This window comes from Eretmochelys imbricata, chromosome 20 (genome assembly GCF_965152235.1).
Source record: "Eretmochelys imbricata isolate rEreImb1 chromosome 20, rEreImb1.hap1, whole genome shotgun sequence".
In the NCBI taxonomy this organism is placed as follows: Eukaryota; Metazoa; Chordata; order Testudines; family Cheloniidae; genus Eretmochelys; species Eretmochelys imbricata.
In genome coordinates this window covers 17192574-17206642 of record NC_135591.1, presented here as the reverse complement: position 1 = coordinate 17206642, position 14069 = coordinate 17192574, and positions in this window count along the sequence as shown.

Below are 14069 nucleotides of genomic sequence, written 5' to 3'. Positions count from 1 at the left end.
GAGGAGCACACCTGGGGGGAGGGGAATATCTGGGGTGGATTGGGGAGGGGATGGAAAGGAGGGGCCCACTTGGGGGGAGGGGAATAGCTGGGGTGGATTGAGGAGGGGATGGAAGGGAGGGGCACACCTGGGGGGAGGGGAATAGCTGGGGTGGATTCAGGGGGGAAGGAGGAAAGGGGCACACCTGGGGGGAGGTAGCTGGGGTGGATTGGGGAGGGGATGGAAAGGAGGGGCCCACTTGGGGGGAGGGGAATAGCTAGGGTGGATTGGGGAGGGGATGGAAAGGAGAGGCCCACTTGGGGGAGGGGAATAGCTGGGGTGGATTGAGGAGCGGTTGGAGGGGAGGGGCACACCTGGGGGGAAGGGGAAGGAGGGAAAACTCGGACTGGGTTCCTATCTCTGGAAGGAGAGGGGAGCAATACACCTGGTGGGGATGGAGGAGGGGGCGGAGGAGGGACACAAAACACTGAAGCGAGCATCCCCCATGGAAAGGGACATGGGAAATACACCTGGAGCAGGTAAAGTGCAAAATCCGCACTGGATTCCTGAGCATGGGACTGGACAAAGAATAAACCGACTCCTCCCGGCTGGCCATGGGGAGGAGGCAGGTCCTAGTCTGGATTCCCAGCCCTGGAGACCTACTGCACAGACACCTGCGGGAGGCAGGGAGGAAACAAAACCTGGACTGGATCCCACCTGCTGGAGTGTAGGCTGCAGATACCCCTGAGTAGCAGCCAGGATGAGATAAAACCTGATCTGGATTCTACAACATGGGAATGGATGGGAAAACTACACCTGATCAGCTGTGGAAAGGAGTCAAAATCTGGACTGGATATCTCCAGGAAGGAATAGACCCTACAAAGTCACAGGACTGGCAGCTGGGAGAAGGCAAACCCAGGCCTGGATTCCAGGAGCTTGGGCTCTAGCAGAAGGGATTAAGGATAATCCAGTCCTGGGTGACCCCATAGACATATGGCAGGGCAGATGTTCCAGAAGGGAGGCTAAAATGCACATGTATGTGTCTGCCTGGAGAGAAAACCTGGCCCGTATTCCAGAAGGGGATTCAAGGAGATGTAGGTGGAGTGACTATAGCAGCTGGGGTTACCCACAAACTCCTGCTAAACTGCAAAGTAATTTCCTCAGTTACCTTTCTCTTCTGTTTTATACACTTTGTGCCCATCAATCTGTAATAAAGATACAGAACGCCAGGCTATGCCATTTGAACCAGCATCATAAGGTGTCATTTTATTACTAGATAAAATCAATTGAGAAGAAATCCATTAAGATATAAAAAACTATATCAGACATTAAAGCTGTCTAACAGCATCCTCTAAGGTACCAGATCCAGTCAGCTGGAGGGAAGTTAGTTTCCCAGGCAACCTGATCCCAAAAAGGATTGCAAATAGTTTGCAATAGAAGAGTAATCAATAAGATACCTTAGATATAAAGCCACAGGCCCCACTGGAGCACTGTGCTGCACCAAGGCGACAGAGAGGTGGATGAGATGGAGGAAAGTGAAGGGAGCAGAGGAAAGTGTAACAGGCCTCAAGTGCTCGTAGTGCTCTGGCATCATCCGTTGGCCCTGCGCCTTATGTTTGCACACTTTGGGGCCCAGGCTGTCACTCCAGAATTGGACTTTTTAGCCACTTGCGATGCTGCAGCTGGACATGCTAAGTGGCCTGGACTGATGCTCGCCCTGTTGTCATTTGAGATACACAGTTGTCATATATATATATATATGTATATTCCCACACCTTGGTTAAAGCTGAGTTTGAACTAATCCAGGTAGATATGTAGCTACTTTTCATCAGAGCTGTGTGTATAGATACATATATTTTGGAAAGGTGTTTGTTTTGTATTAAAGAAGCCGATACAGTCAAGTAGTATGTCAAAAAGCCAATGTGAAGTGTAAATATTTAAAGGGGACCCCACCAAAATGTTATCCAGCCTGATCTGTATGACTGGCAGCTGCACAAGAGAGAATTTCATATAGGAAGTGAATTTACTAACTTCAACACTGCGGTGTAGGGAATCCTGGCGTACCGGTTCAGAGGGAATCCTGCATACTGGTACGGGGGAATTCTGGCATATGGGTACAGGAGGAATTCTCACATACTGGTACAGAGGCGTGAAGAGCTGTTTTGTGTTTCCCTCATTGTTGTTGATGGAACAAATGAGTCGAATGACTTTATGTGGCTCCATGATGAGCTACTAAACCAAGACAGAACCATCCAGGATTGGGAAGAGACCCACTAACCTCAAACGGGACACGGCTGCAGACAGCCAGGAGTGCTGGCGGAAACAGCACGGAGTTGTACAGATCTGGCCAAAGGAGCCCACGGCGAAGGGGCCCACAGGAAGTAACTTGTGGGACTCAGTTACTGGCTGAAGCTTAGTCAGCAGACGTCCAACAGATGGTCAAACTCTCTGATGCCAACTGAGAATTTTTTCAGGGAAAATACTGGAGTCTTTCAGACACAATGTTGCAAGAAGCCACAAAGGAGGTAGCTCATTTTCTCTCTGAGAAGGGTCACAACTCATACCTTGGGTGGAGGTTTCAGATCTTCACCAGGGCCACATTGTGCTTGTCTCACCGTAGCTTGGCCAACAAGAGGAACCAGGTGCTCTGCCAGAAATGGATGCCATGCCCTGTTTTGCTCATCAGGTTGCTTTCTGAAACCAAAATACATGGACCAGAGACCTTGTGACCGGGACCATCATGACTTGGCCAGAGACACTGCCCCCTGCTGGGTAGCAACTAAAGTCTTGTCACTGACAAGCATCCCATTAACTCTGTCTTTCTGTCCGACCCAGGAAGACCACTGTGGAATCTGTGAAGAGTATAGAGAATACAGACGTACACCTTGAGTGAATCACCCGAAGGAACTTTCTGTCTCAAGCAGAGCTGGGCAAATAATGGCGTTTCGTTTCGCCATCAATTCCAGCTGAAACGAAATCCTTCTGGGTCAAATGGAAACTGAATTGTTTTGAAATTTTCCGCAAATGGAAACGTAGCAAAAAATTTATTTCAGGGATGAACGAAGAATTGAGCCAAAGAATTGAAAGATTTCATCTGGACAATGTTGACACGAAACATTCTGAGTTTGTCTTTTAGAGAGGTTTTTTTGGGTGAGGTCCCAAAACAATCTGAAGCAGCAGGAATCTATGTTAATTTTCTCGAGAGAAATCTGAGCGCCAGACAGCTACTGAGAAAAGACCAAGCTTCAGCTAGACCCAACCATTATATGAAGCCTGTTTTATATGGATGTGAGACCTGGGCACTTCGGAAGAAGAAAGAAAGCCAACTGAACGCCTTAAAAATAAAGTGCAGAGATGAATTCTTGGGCCAGTGAGGTGAGTAGAAGATTTAATAGGGAACTGCGGGAAGCCTGTGGAGAATCAAGCCTAGGAACCAGAGTGCAGTCCCGACTCCAGCACGTGGGGAGGGAAGGGAGATCAGCTGTCTCCTGACCGAATGCGCTTGACACCAAGAGGTTGGGGCAGATTGGGAGAGCTGCCTAGAACCTCCAGGACCTTTAAAGCCAGGGAGGAGGAGGAGGAGGCATGAATTCACGAAACATTTTGCTGTTGCTGACTCTGTATTTTTTCCTGGAAAAAAGGGTTGGTTGAAAATGTTTGCCCAGCTCTAATCTCGAGTCATTGCAACAGGGACCCAGAAATGCAGCCCATCATGCCAGCTCCAATGGAGAAGTCGCAAAACAAGGTTGATCCATGTATTGTTTCCCTACATAGCGACTAGTTGGGGTTTGTCCTGCTTTGAGCAGGGGGTTGGACTAGAACCTCCTGAGGTCCCTTCCAACCCTGATCTTCTATGATTCGGTTATGTTAAGCTAAATGCTTCTTTGAGAGTCCAGACCTGAATTACAGCTGTCTGAACACAGGACGTGAGCTTGTGTTTCACTCACATGTGTCTAGAACTTACACTCATTGAGAGCTCTGGGAGAAACTCATCGCACTAGGGGCCAGTCTACACTAGAATTGCTATGGCAACGCAGCTTATTCACCTCCCTGAGCGACACAAGTTATACCAACATAACCTGGAGTGTAGACAAGCCCTAGCTAAGCCTATTTCTAACAGGAAACTGGGCTTCCCTACAGCAAAAGTTACTGCAAAAAACCCTGAGTTCCGAGAGTTCAGTTTCGAAGTCCCACAGATTTTGGTATAAAGGGTGCTGGCAATTCCTAGACAACTTCTCAGAGGAACTGACTTGTAAGATAAAGATTTTACCACTGCCTGAAACTTTGGTTAAAGTGGCATAAAAGCACCCAGTATGGGTGAAATTCCAGCGAAATTAGAATAGATTCAAAATGATTGCCGGCATGTATTTTTTGGATTAACGTGTAATAAAGTTGGGCATGTATAAATGGCACAACTTGGCTAGAAGTATCCGCTAGACATGGTTATTCTGAACTGAATTAACATTTTTTGATCATTTAGAAACTTGTCTAAATGTCCAAATTCTCCTTTAGGATGGTTTGGTGGAACTGACAGATCAGCTTGACTGGAGATAAATAAAGAAATGCGCGCAAGCAGTTAGGTGCTGGGGCTCCAGCAAAAATTGTTATTTTCATAACTGCTGCAGCAAGGCCAGAGGCCCTGGGGCTCTGAACTGCCAACCTAGAGCTTCTGGGGCTCAGCCCTGGCAAGCCGTGGCACAAATTAAATACAGGATCCATGTTTAAAGATCCATAGCTTCATGCTGATGCCAGAGTGGTAGAGAACTGCCATCAAAGTTTGTCTGCGTAACAGAGTTGTGCCAAGACCATGAAAAAATGGAACTGATTTACCAGCTCTTGACAAATGGTAACTTCCCATGCAGAGTTCAATTTTGACATTGTAAACGCCTATCATTTAACCATCTCCTTTTGCTTTCTGTGATTTCTTATCTGCTTTCCATGCTATTCTGGCTAACAAAACTCATCAGTGTATAGTGATTCTTCACTCCATACTTTAGCTAAGGAATACAAAGCCAGAGAACAGGGAGAAACCTAGCAGATGTAATTGGTTAATGACATTATTTAATCAATGTGTGTTTTTCAACCCTAGCTTTTCTCACTGGCTATGCATTGCTAGCAGAGAGGAGGTGGAATAGCAACACTTCTTAGGTCTTATCATCAGTAGGTTTCAGAGTGCTTTACAAAAGTGGTAACCCATTCCAGTGCTTCACCACGCTCCTAGTGAAAAAGTTTTTCCTAATATCCAACCTAAACCTCCCCCACTGCAACTTGAGACCATTACTCCTTGTTCTGTCATCCGCTACCACTGAGAACAGTCTAGAGCCATCCTCTTTGGAACCCCCTCTCAGGTAGTTGAAAGCAGCTATCAAATCCCCCTTCATTCTTCTCTTCCACAATCCCAGTTCCCTCAGCCTCTCCTCATAAGTCATGTGTTCCAGTCCCCTAATCATTTTTGTTGCCCTCCGCTGGACGCTTTCCAGTTTTTCCACATCTTATAGTGTGGGGCCCAAAACTGAACACAGTACTCCAGATGAGGCCTCACCAATGTCGAATAGAGAGGAACGATCACGTCCCTTGATCTGCTGGCAATGCCCCTACTTATACAGCCCAAAATGCCATTGGCCTTCTTGGCAACAAGGGTACACTGTTGACTCGTATCCAGCTTCTTGTCCATTGTAACCCCTAGGTCCTTTTCCGCAGAACTGCTGCCGAGCCATTCGGTCCCTAGTCTCTAGCGGTGCATGGGATTCTTCCGTCCTAAGTGCAGGACTCTGCACTTGTTCTTGTTGAACCCCATCAGATTTCTTTTGGCCCAATCCTCCAATTTGTCTAGGTCCCTCTGTATCCTATCCCTACCCTCCAGCGTATCTACCACACCTCCCAGTTTAGTGTCATCTGCTAACTTGCTGAGGGTGCAATCCACACCATCCTCCAGATCATTAATGAAAATATTGAACAAAACCAGCCCCTGGACCAACCCTTGGGGCACTCCACTTGATACCAGCTGCCAACTAGACATGGAGCCATTGATCACTACCCTTTGAGCCCGACATCTAGACAGCTTTCTATCCACCTTATAGTCCAGGAATAACATGTCCACTGCTTTTCCCTCATCCACAGAGCCAGTTATCTCGTCATAGAAGGCAATTAGGTTAGTCAGGCATGACTTGCTCTTGGTGAATCCATGCTGACTGTTCCTGATCACTTTCCCCTCCTCTAAGTGCTTCACAATTGATTCCTTGAGGACCTGCTCCATGATTTTTCCAGGGATTGAGGTGAGGCTGACTGGCCTGTAGTTCCCCGGATCCTCCTTCTTCCCTTTTTTAAAGATGGGCACTACATTAGCCTTTTTCCAGTCGTCCGGGACTTCCCCCGATCACCATGAGTTTTCAAAGATAATGGCCAATGGCTCTGCAATCACATCCACCAACTCCTTTAGCACTCTCGGATGCAGCGCATCCGGCCCCATGGACTTGTGCACGTCCAGTTTTTCTAAATAGTCCCGAACCACTTCTTTCTCCACAGAGGGCTGGTCACCTCCTCCCCATGCTGTGCTGCCCAGGGCAGTAGTCTGGGAGCTGACCTTGTTCGTGAAGACAGAGGCAAAAAAAGCATTGAGTACATTAGCTTTTTCCACATCCTCTGTCACTAGGTTGCCTCCCTCATTCAGTAAGGGGCTCACACTTTCCTTGACTTTCTTCTTGTTGCTAACATACCTGAAGAAACCCTTCTTGTTACTCTTAACATCTCTTGCTTGCTGCAACTTCAAGTGTGATTTGGCCTTCCTGATTTCACTCCTGCATGCCCGAGCAATATTTTTATACTCCTCCCTGGTCATTTGTCTTCCACTTCTTGTAAGCTTCTTTTTTGTGTTTAAGATCAGCAAGGATTTCACTGTTAAGCCAAGCTGGTCACATGCCATATTTACTATTCTTTCTACACATCAGAATGGTTTGTCCCTGTAACCTCAATAAGGATTCTTTAAAATACAGCCAGCATTCCTGGACTCCTTTCCCCCTCATTTTATTCTCCCAGGGGATCCTGCCCATCAGTTCCTTGAGGGAGTCAAAGTCTGCTTTTCTGAAGACCAGGGTCCGTATTCTGCTGCTCTCCTTTCTTCCCTGTGTCAGGATCCTGAACTGGCCATGTCTCCCAGGTTCCCATCCACTTTTGCCTCCCCTACTAATTCTTCCCTGTCTGTGAGCAGCAGGTCAAGAAGAGCTCTGCTCCTAGTTGGTTCCTCCAGCACTTGCACCAGGAAATTGTCCCCTACACTTTCCAAAACTTCCTGGATTGTCTGTGCACCGCTGTATTGCTCTCCCAGCAGATATCAGGGTGATTGAAGCCTCCCATGAGAACTAGGGTCTGCGATCCAGTAACTTCCGTGAGTTGCTGGAAGAAAGCCTCGTCCACTGCATCCCCCTGGTCCGGTGATCTATAGCAGGCTCCCACCAGGACATCACCCTTGTTGCTCACACTTCTAAACTTAATCCAGAGACACTCAGGTTTTTCTGCAGTTTCATACTTGAGCTCTGAGCAGTCATACTGCTCCCTTACATACAATGCAACTCCCCCACCTTTTCTGCCCTGCCTGTCCTTCCTGAACAGTTTATATCCATCCATGACAGTACTCCAGTCATGTGAGTTATCCCACCAAGTCTCTGTTATTCCAATCACATCATAATTCCTTGACTGTGCCAGGACTTGCAGTTCTCCCTGTTTGTTTCCCAGGCTTCTTGCATTTGTTTATAGGCACTTAAGGTAACTCGCTGATCATCTGGCTTTCTCAGTATGAGGCAGGAGACCTCCCCTCTTGTGCTCTCCTGCTCGTGCTTCCTCCCAGTATCCCACATCCCCACTTACCTCAGGGCTTTGGTCACCTTCCCCCGGTGAATCTGGTTTAAAGCCCTCCTCACTAGGTTAGCCAGCCTGCTTGCGAAGATGCTCTTCCCTCTCTTCGTTAGGTGGAGCCCGTCTCTGCCTAGCACTCCTCCTTCTTGGAACACCATCCCATGGTCAAAGAATCCAAAGCCTTCTCTCCGACACCACCTGCGTAGCCATTCGTTGACTTCCACGATTCAACGGTCTCTACCTGGGCCTTTTCCTTCCACAGGGAGGATGGACGAGAACACCACTTGTGTCTCAGACTCCTTTATCCTTCTTCCCAGAGCCACGTAGTCCGCAGTGATCAGCTCAAGGTCATTCTTGGCAGTATCATGGTGCCCACGTGGAGAAGCAGGAAGGGGTAGCGATCCAAGGGCTTGATGAGTCTCGGCAGTCTCTCCGTCACATCGTGAATCTTAGCTCCTGGCAAGCAGCAGACTTCTCGCTTTTCCAGGTCGGGGCGGCAGATAGATGACTCAGTCCCCTTGAGGAGGGAGTCCCCGACCACCACCACCCGCCTCCTTCTCTTGGGAGAGGTGGTCGTGGAAACCCCATCCCTAGGACAGTGTATCTCATGCCTTTTAATCAGCGGAGTCTGCTTCTGCTCCCTTCCCTCAGCTGTATCATCTAGACCACTCTCCGCATTAGTACCTGTGGAGAGAACATGAAAATGGTTGCTTACCTGTAACTGCGTTGCTGGTACATGGATTCTCCCCTTTCTTCTTCTGGAGGTCACATGCTGCCAGATTTCTTCCCCGTCCTCTTGTCCCCGCTGCGCAGCCTGCTCTGATTCTTCAGAACATTGTGCCCGTAGAAGCATCTCCTGACGGCTGTCCAGGAAATCTTCAGTTTCTCTTATGCAACGCAGGGTCGATACTTGTTTCTCCAGATCTTGAACCTTCTCTTCCAGACAAAGTTGCTTATGTCCTATGGAAGAAAGACAAACATGGCACATCCAGTGCAGGTCACAACAGCTGACCGCTCCCCATCCATATTACCTTCCTTCTCTGAGCTTCCTCAGCTGTTCTAGTAACTACTCAGAGAAGCCTGCACGATGAAAGCCTCAGAGGGCTCTCCCCAGGCGAACTCCCTCTGTTAGCCTCTCCGCTGTTCGCTGCTCAGCTGGTTCACAGCTGTCTGGCTTTTTATAACAGTCAGGCCCACTCAAGGCTCACCTGGAACAAAGCACTCCCAATTCACACTTTTCAACCAATCAAGCACACGGTCAAACTGACAAACTGTCCCCGCAACAGACACTCAGGTACTCACCAACACAGCCCCCCTAATGCAGCCCTTAGCGTACCTCCTCTCGGGACAGATCCCAGGCAAACTCTCTCTGTCAGCCTGTTCCACGCCTTGCACAGGGTGATCCCGGTCCAAGATGGGGGCTCCTAGGTGTTACGGTAATACAGCTAATAAATGTGCAATACCTAGCACGGTGTGATCCTGGTCCATGACTGGGGTGCCTAGGTGTGGCCGTAATAACCTAATAAATACTGTACAGCACCTAGCACTCTGGGGTCCTCATCCCTGACTTAGGCTTTCTGGTGCTCTGCCTCCTCAAGACAGCTCCTCTGGGCGTGAGGCACGAAGGCACAATGGGCACAAAACCTGGGCTGGATTTCAGGAGAGTGAACTGGAGTCGTTACAGGGTCCAAAAATTATAGACAGCGCCAGCCATGCCTATAGTTAAGGCTGCTGAGACTTTCCTTTCGGAGACCTGTTTTCAGACGTTTACAATGTTGCCAGACCTCGACCCTTTGGCCTGAATTTCTCCAAGTTGGGTGTCTGCCCCCGCCCGAATTTTTCGGGAAAGTTTCAGCTAAATTGGCGGAGCCATTTCCAAGAACGAGGTTAACCAACACATTGGTTTGCCCCAGTTACAATCATTCCTGGGGCTGCCTCATTGAGAAGGCCTCGCACCCCACTGCGTGGGAGCAGGGATCGGAAGTTTGGCAGGGAACTCGTCCTGGCGCCAGGGAGGTGCCTTTTGAACCCCTGGGAAAATCCACCCAAGTTTGGGCAAGGTAGGAGTGTCTGAAAATCCCCATTTGCACATGCTCAGTGGACACTTGTTAGGCCCCTAGGCCTGAGCTGATGGCAAAACTGCAGGGGCTGAGCAGGACTTTCCCCACCATTGCTGCTCCTGGCTGCTCCGGGTTCCAGAACGGAGAGCGGGGAGCTGTGATAGCCGTACCCCGTCTCTACCCTGCTGGTGCCCAGGCAGCGAAGCGGGGAAGGGGGAAACTGCCTTGTTGGAACAGAGGAGGTTGAGGAGTGGGGAAGGAGGGGGGGGGAAGAGATGTAGCATCAGGTTTGTGTGTGCGGGCAGGGGGGGCGGGAACAAGGAGCCCAGGGAGGGTGAGAGAGGATGGAAATCTGGCATAAGAGGGGGTTAGAAGCAGGAGCGGGGAGGGGGACATAGGCAGAGGTGGGGGAGGGGAATAGGAACAAGACCGGGGGGCTGGGGAGGATAGAAGCAGAGGGGGTGAAGGGACATAAGGGCAGGACAGCAGGGTAGGTGGTAATGGGCAGGAGCAACAGGGGGAGTTGGGTGGGATGGGCTGCCGCTGGGGGGGATAGCAGCAGGGGAAGAGATGGAGCAGGAGCTGGGCAGGGGTAGGAGCTTCTGGCAACAGGGAGAGATTGGGGGGCAGGGGCAGAAGGGTCTGTAACCAATAGGGCACCCCCCTCTCCCCCGAGAACTGGGAATTGAACCCAGGAGTCCTGAGTCTCGGTTTTCCTCTGCTGCTGCCTAGCGAATAGCTGTGAAACCCCTTGGCAAAGTGTGGGTCTTAGCTCCCGCTACTGGCAGGGCCGTACAGGTTGTGAAGCACAATGATGAGAAAGGCCATAGAGAAGCCCAGGAGGACATTAGTCACTCTGTCCTCAAAGCAGGGTTTGCACGGAGATGGTAAACTCCAGTTGGGCCATGTACTAAATGAGTATAAAAAGAAATCTGGAATAGCCGATTATTCAGTTAGCCCTGCCCATCCTGTGCCATGAATGACACAAGACCCTGTGAAAAGAATAGCATGGGACCAGTGAAAGTGTCTCACAATGTACATGCACCAGGGGGCAGAGTTAAGGTTACCCAGGCAGCCTTAACTGTGGCATTTCCCAACATTGGAGCCCTTGATTTTGCCACCTCAACGTCCTTTCAACATAGTGTCCTGGGTTGTTGTTTTTTTTAATGTAATAAAGCTGACAAGTCAAAAATCTCTAATGCCTCCCCTCCTGACTTGTGGATTATCAGCAGGGATGGGCCTTGGGACCAAGTGCTCTGAAGGCCCCTTGAGCTAAGGGATTAACTCCATTCACTTGTCGTAACAGTAGGTTTTCATCCTATTACAGGGAGCAGATATTAACTGGGGACAAAGGCCCACATGCTTCTAACTTGGGTCACCAGAGCCGGGGCGGGAGAACAAGGGGGAAAACAGACGTTTTCAGCTAAGAGATGGAGGCCGAGCGGCAGGAGCCGCAGACCAATGGTGGAGAAAGGCGCCTGGATGCCAGGGAACTTAGCTGGCTGAATCAAGATTTGGAAACTAAAGGCAGCTGGAGCCCGCAATGCAGGGGGAGCAGGAGGCGGAGGTGGGGGGTCTTGTGCTCGTAATTCTTTGCGCCGCACAAGGGAGACCAGGCTGCAGCAGCTCAGAGCACTGGAGTCTGGAGAGACGGGACTCCAAGAAGAGCTTCCAGGAGCTCATTCCCACCGAGGTGAAGCTGAGGTCATGAGAAACGAGCCCTGGCCTTCAGGCTAATGACAAGAGCTCCCAGTCTAAAGCGGTACCTTAGGAAATCCACTCCCCTCTTGGGACGTAGGGTTGGGTCATTACAGACCAAAGCTGTTTATTTATTTCCCCAGACTCTGCAAAACCCTCTGGTTGTTATCACTGCAGCTCATTGCACTGAAGCATCGGGCACACGCTTGGGGGAAAAGCCCTCTTGGCTAAGCGAGCAGAGAGGCCGCCTGGCCTAGTGGCAAGAGCACAGGACTAGGATGTGGGAGGTCTGAGTACTGTGCCCAGCTCTGCTCTGCTGGGTGACCAGGAGCAAGACGCTTCCCAGCCCCCTTCCTCAGTTTCCCCAACTGTAAAATGGGGCTAATGATATTGGCTTCCCCTGTACAACACTTTGAGCTCTACTGATGGAAAAGAAGCAGGGCAGGTACGGGGAACCTCCCTCTCCACCCCACCAGCAAAATCGGACAGCTGCTATTTCTACTCTTAATACCATTTGGGACTGGGGGGAGATATTTCCTGTCTGAAAGGACATCTAAAACCCAGAGCAGAAATTCATTTTCTTGTTTCACTGCCACTCGCATCAGCTCCGGTGCCACACACCACTCACAGGATCAGAAAGCTGTCAGCACAAATCTTACCAAATGCAGCAGAACTAGAGGGTGGTGGAGAGACAGGGGCTGACAAGGAAGAAGAGAGAGCTCGGGGCTGTTTACTCTGGAGAGGAGGGGATGGGATAAAGGGCTGAAGAATAATGATGGGCTTGGTGCTCTTCTAGTTGCCCTGAATCGTGGTGTAACGTTGAATTAACTTGAAAGATTGGAGATTTGAAACTGAATCGGGGGCGATACTTTTGGGCTCCGGTGGAACTCACCACCACTAGATGTCTAGGAGAACGGCTCTTGCTTATAGTGCCACCGGGCCTGGACGCAGATCTCACCAGGACTCTCAGCAGGGGGAATGAAAATTATGGCAACCACAATTTTTGTACTTGACCCCAGGAACAATCTACCAAGGCCTGTGGTGGCTCCTCCATCCCTGGGATGGTTTTTCTAAAGCTCTGCTCCGGTTCAAAGGGGAAGGAATCCCAGGAAGTGTGAGGACCTGCCGTCTGCACATGGCCCCAGCTGGATGTTCTCAGGGACCTTGCAATCTATGACTGAATAGTATTCAAGCACTTCATGCAATCTTCAGCATATTTACCCCTCCCCCATGAGCCAGGGCAGGGCTATTATCTCTCCGGCTCAGGTGGGGAAACTGAGGCACGGAGAGGCAAAATGACTGGTCCAACGTCATGCAGCAAGACTGTGGCAGAGCAGGGAAATGAACCCCAATCTCTGGCTGGTGCCCTAACCACTGGGAACTCCTTCCTCATACCATAGTAGCAAAGCACCCATAATGCATTTACCCTCCCAGCAGCCCCTGGTGGCCAGGGGTCTCAGCCCCTTTGGACAGATTTGTGGGGGTGGGGGGAGCTGTAGATTCCAAGGCCTGACCCCCTGTCTATCACAGGCCAAGGAAGGGCCCCCAGTCCTCTGTGCTGAGCCCAGTGGCTTGTGTGTGGCTAACCCAACCTCCCAGAAAGGCAGTCCATCTGGATTTGGAGACTTGAAGGGATGGAGAAGCCACCCCCCTCCCTTGCAGGGGTCGTTCCAATGGTTAATCACCCACCCTGTGAAAAGCCGGCGCTTTATTTCCAGTTGGAAGGAGTCTGGCTTCAGCTTCCGGCTGCTGGTTCTCGTTTTGCCATTCTCAGCTGGATTCAAGAGCCCTTTAGCACCAGGTATTTTCTCCCCATGAAGGTACTTAGCCGCTGTAATCAAGTCACCTCTCCAGCTTCTTTCTGAGCAGCTAAACAGCTTGAGCTCTTTAAAGTCTCTCCCAGGCAGGCCTGTTTTCCAGCCCTGGGATCAGTTTGGTGGCTCTTTTCTGCTCCCTCACCCTGTTTGGAAACAGCCTTTTGAAAAGGCAGACACCAGAACCGGATGCAGATCTCCAGTCTTGCTCTCCCCACCGCGTACACAGTGGGGAAACCACCTCCACCCCAGCGGAGGAAACTGAGGCCCAGAGAGATTAATTGACTTGCCCAGGCAGGTTGCAGCAAAGCAAGGAATCGACTCCAGGTCTCCCAAGCGGTAGGTTATTGCTCTAAACACTGGCCCCTCTGTTCTTTCTCTGGAGCACAAACGCTGAGACAGATTCTGAAAAACTTGGGCCATTTCTCTGGGGCTTGTCCAGACTCAGAACAGCTTAAAAGTAGGATCCAGAGAGTCCTGGAAGAACCTGAGTCTTCCTCTAACTCCTGGGGCTTGGGTGGAAATTTCCCTTCAGGGCAGACTGTGCAGATCCTTGCAAAGCTCCTGTCTCCAAAGCAGCTGGACCCGGCCACTGTAAACTGGGCTAAAATGAGCCCATTGAGCAGAGCCAGAGGTTCCCATGCTGGGGAAGGGAGAGGTCAGTTGC